Raw genomic sequence first — 5,338 nt, forward strand, 5'->3', positions numbered from 1 at the left:
TTGTATACAAAATTGGCTTCATTCTTTTTTTACCCCTAGCATTCGCAGTTTAATAGATGATATCAAGGATTTTGAGAATTTTCATACAAGAATATAGCCTCCTACACCTTTTCTTTGGTGTCTCTATCTTGTATATAATATTTTGAAATTGTTTTAGTTATTATGCTTCAATTTTATTTTTTTCCTTTTGTGTAGAGCTCATGAAAGAAGTTGGAATTTCTTCAGAACCTGTTTCATTAGTGGATGATTAGGGTGAATAATTTTTTTACACTTCTTTCCTCTCATTTTTTTTCCCATTTCATGTAAAATTTATTTGAATAAAATTACAAGATTGATTTGAATGGCCTATTGGAACTGGTGCATAAGAGCTGGTTGTATTTTTTTTAATTGTGTAATCTAGATTATTGGTACTGTATTTTTGTTTTGTAATGTGGACACTTGAGGAGAATGTTACTACTTTAGTTTTAGTTTTATTTTGTAATCTGGACTTGTGTGGCTGCTTGTAATCTAGACTTGTGATCTGGAATCAAATCTGTAATGTGGAATTTCTATATTTTTTTATATGGAATCTATAATCTGGAATTTGCAGATTTTTTTATGTGGAGCTTGGAATCTATAACTTATAATTTGGAATTTTTTTCTAAATTTTTTATGTGGAGCTTGTAATCTGTAATCTGTAATATGGAATTTCCAGATTTTTTTTAATGTAATGGGCAGATTTTGTAAGAAATTTATGTACTATGGTTGATTTTGTAATGTGGGCCATGGGGTCGATTTTGTAAATTGTAACGTGGCATCATGTGTGGGCTGTGGCATATTTTCAGTTTTCTCAAATTTTGTAATCTGTGGATATATATATATATATATATATTTTTTTTTATGGTAGATGATTTTTTTATGGCAACAGAGTTTTTTCGCAGATGATTTTTTTTTTTTTTAATTATGGCAGATGATTAAAACTGGAAAACAAAATCGAATTGGACCGGAATTAAAATACTAGTTTACAAATATAACCGGTACAATATCGATTCTTCTAATATCAAAATCGATGTATACCGATTCAGTTTTAAAATATATTCAAATCCGGACCGAACCTGATTGCTTACACCCAACCCTCCATGACATGTTGTAATGATGCTTGGTACCGATCAAAAAAAAAAAAAAAATAATGCTTGGTTCTATTGTTGAACCTCTTGTGCCTGTTTGACCCTTGTGAGGGATTCCACAAGCTGAGAGTAACGAGTACCAGCACCACCTTCAACCATGGTTTGACTTGGCTCCTCTAAAATACCATTGCTAGGTGTAAATTAATATGTAGTAGGAATTTAAACACTTGGTTGCTTCAAGGGAACCAAAAGCCTCCACTAACAATTTGCCAAATTCAACTTGACAATTTCCTAATTGAGGATTAAATACAACCGAAATCATAATAACCACCAAGACATAAGGACCACTAATACAACACACTTAACAATAACTCCTACCAATATAAATGAACATGACTTACTCTTGAGACTTGGACCATGATTTGCGTCATAAGACTCAGACAAACTCAAATCACAAACCCACGTGATATTGAAATTTCTATATCATTCCATATTGAAAAATACAATATTCAGCCTTCAGTATATATTTGCTATCAGGCGACCATTGAGGGAAGCGAACTATAGAGGCAATGGGCCAGACCCAACACTATGTAATTAGCAAGAGTCTAATCAGATAAAAACATAAGTTCGGCCCACCAAACTTAGGCCCTAAGGGACAACGTCCGGCCCACCAAAACTGACTCACTATCAAGCCCATCAAACCGACCCAAGTTAATTGGGCATGTTACGCTGTCCTACTATCCGGTGTACCCTCTCCCCCCTCCCATGTCTGTCTATTACTCTCTCAACTTGGGTGTTATAGCGCATGGTTCAGAACGTTGCCCGACCGCCGTCGTTAAGCCCACTCCGTGCCACTGCAACCGTCTTCCTCCGTACGCCAATGGGTGTTACACCAAATGGTAATCAGACCACGAAACAAAACCTGACAATATTGTCCAGATGGCTCTAGGTTTTGGCACTCCACCTTCTGCTGCTGCCGCTGCTTCTTCTTCTGCTGTTTTGGCATCATCGTCTTCTACGAGAGCAGCTCCGAGAGGTAAACTTTCTTCTTTGTTCAGATACGCACACGAACCCAATACTTCAAATACTGACTCTTCACAAAAGGAGCCATGCCCACATAAACCCATTTCAAGCCCCAAAATTGTACAAAGAAACCCACTTTCCGATGCTCATGTCCGAATCCCAGTTGAGAAATTCTTGAAAACCAACTCTAGGTCCAGCAACATCACTCTTAATGAATCGTTGCACCTCTTCGATCACATGCTTCAGTTGCAACCAGCTCCATCGATTCCATCGTTCAATCGTTTGCAGTTGCTGGGAATAAGCATTATTCTAGTGTGTTTTCACTTTTCAAAAGAATGCAGTCATCTGGGCTGCCTTCCAATATTTTTACTCTGAACATTTTGCTTAATTGCTTTTGTAATGTAAATCGGGTTTGCGACGGTTTTGTTGTTATGGGAAGTATTCTGAGTAGGGGTTATAGTCCCGATACTGTGACTTATACATCTTTGAGGCAGTCGGGTTATTTCAGAAAATGGTCAAGTTGGGTTGTGGGCCTAGTGTGATTACATGTGGGACTTTGATTAATGGGTTGTGTCGAACAGGAAATACAAATGTTGCACTTGAATTACATGAAGAAATGGTCGGTGGTCAATTTGGTGTTGATTGTAAGCCTAATGTGGTTTCCTATGGTATGATTATTGATGGGCTTTGTAAGGATGGGACGGTAGACAAGGCAAAAGAACTTTTCTGGGAAATGAAGGGAAAGAGAATTTTTCCGGATGTGTTTGTTTATAACTCTCTAATGCATGGTTTATGTGGCGAGGGTAAATGGGAAGAGGCTAAAAGTTTGTTTAACGACATGGTGGATCAAGGCATCCCACCTAATGTTGTGACGTTTAATGTGTTGATTGATGCGCTTTGCAATGAGGGGAAGATGAAAGAAGCAAATGGGTTATTTGAATTGATGATTCAAAGAGGTGAGGATCCTGACATATTTACTTACAACACATTGATGGAAGGGTTCTGTTTGGTGGGCAGGCTTGGTGATGCAAGGAAGCTATTTGATTCAATGGCTAGAAAAGGACATAAACCTGATGTTGTAAGCTACAATGTACTGATCAATGGATATTGCAAGAATCGGAAGATGGAGGCAGCTATGAATTGCTATAGGAAAATGATTCACAATAAAGTTACACCAACACTTGTAACATATTAAGTACTGGTCTATTTATGGCAGGTAAGGTTGAGGATGCACGGAAGCTATTAGGTGAGATACAAGTTCATGATCCGGTACCAGATTCACTTGCTTATAAAATAATCTTGGATTGGCTTTGCAAGAATGATCTTTTTCCAAAGGCAATGGAAGTATTTAATTGTTTAGAAGATTGCAAAGTTGAACCAAGCATTTCAACTTACAACAGCCTCATTAATTGGTTGTGTAAGGCAGGGAAGATTGAAGTTGCCTGGCAGATATTTCATAGATTATCCTGATAGAGGCTTGGTGTCAAATGCTGTTACGTATTCTATCATGATTTGTGGGTTCTGTAGGGTAAAGGATTTGGAAAAGGCAAATGATTTGCTTTTAGAAATGGAAGAAAAGGGTTGTGATCCAAATGTGGTCATATATAATGCACCTATGTGCAGTTTCTGCGAGAATAATGAGTTGCAAAAGGTGTTTGAACTTCTTCACAAAATGGTGGAGAGAGAATTGTCACCCGATGCCTCCACAGTCTCCATGGTACTAGACCTACTTTCTAAGGATGAAAAGTATCGTGAATATTTGGATCTGCTACCAACATTTTCTATCCAAGAGTCTGGAGGTTGTAATGATGGATTTTCACTATGATTTTTACTCACCAATTCTATCTTCAAGGTACCTAGGGGGGACAATTCTTACACTAACCTAAAGTTACAAAATGTGAAGGCTTGTCACTGCACTGTCCAAAATCCCAATTCTGACTCTACTCAAGTAAATGGGCTTTAAGGGTTTGGTCTAGTGAAGTTTGTGTGGGGCTTGTGAAATTGATGATCTGGAGGAGTGAAGTTACATTGGGAATTGATTGGGATGTTTGGAGGACCACCGGGAAATAAGAAGCTTGCACTGAAAATGATTATATTGAGCAGTTTGTTTGGGCAGATGAATTTAGTATCTTCATGCACTTCTGGTGGTAAACTGCAGCTGATAGATCCCCCTCTAAATGTCTCGCTTCACAAAATTCATTTTAGCATTACCCTTGGTTGATTGATGGATGGACAGGATCTATAGTGACACCACCAACCGTTGGATCTCTTGTAGCTTTATGCCCCAGGGGACATCTGAGGTGTGAATTCTCTGATAATTGTATAATTGATTCGAGCTATGAAGTTCTTTATATTGTCGGCATTGGAAATTCCAAACTTCTTGTGACATCTACATCTAGAGACATGTACAAGAATTGTATATTTAATGCACGAGAGTCTTTGCTAGAGTACCAATTATCATGTCTTTGCTAGACATGTTGCAGCAAAGTACCTTTCCTATCCTTTTATCTCGATGTTTGTGGTTATCTGTATGTCTTTTGGTGATGATTATTATTTCTCCCCTGGCAACGTTGATGGGTTTTTTGACTGTCCCTTTGATGCAACATTCACACTTTTAGACAATTTTCCCTATACAGAAAAGGGTAATGTCGAATAGTCTGAGCACTTAGCCCAACTTTTATAATAGTCCATAATGGCAAAATCTCTAAAAGAAAAAGTATCGTCCATGTTATGCTCATACTCCAAGATGGGTACAGTATGTAAAATAACCCGTATTTTCCATTGTTTGCCTTTTCCATGTTATATATGCTCAAATTTTCGCTCCGTACTCCAATTAATTGCATTTCCTGGAGGAAGTATCTGAAGTATGTTCGTCTTCCTTTAGCAAGACGCACGCATGTTAATGTAATCAAGTGCACAAGTGTTGATGAACTAGTGGTGAAACTTTTAGACACCGAGGGTTGAGTTGCAACTATATATAAGTGATGTCCTGTAGGGTGTGGTAACGAGATATATATATATATATTTATTACCTTGGATGTCCGGGACAGCTTGCGTGTATCTCAACTAATCACATGTGATAATAATATTTTGATGTCCTGAATTGCGAAGTTATATTGAGTCCCACATAGGTTGTATACTAGGTGAAAATGAGTTTTTATAAGCGATTTAAAGTTACTCCAATCGTAACTTTGACTGATTGTGTAGGA

At 37.6% G+C, this 5,338-nt stretch overlaps 1 pseudogene; it reads left to right on the forward strand.

The window, feature by feature from the left end:
- Nucleotides 1-1,844: 1,844 nt before the first annotated feature.
- LOC122305286 lies at nucleotides 1,845-4,628 on the forward strand (annotated as a pseudogene).
- The last annotated feature ends 710 nt before the right edge of the window (nucleotides 4,629-5,338 follow it).

Source organism: Carya illinoinensis, chromosome 3 (genome assembly GCF_018687715.1).
Source record: "Carya illinoinensis cultivar Pawnee chromosome 3, C.illinoinensisPawnee_v1, whole genome shotgun sequence".
NCBI classification, from domain to species: domain Eukaryota; kingdom Viridiplantae; phylum Streptophyta; class Magnoliopsida; order Fagales; family Juglandaceae; genus Carya; species Carya illinoinensis.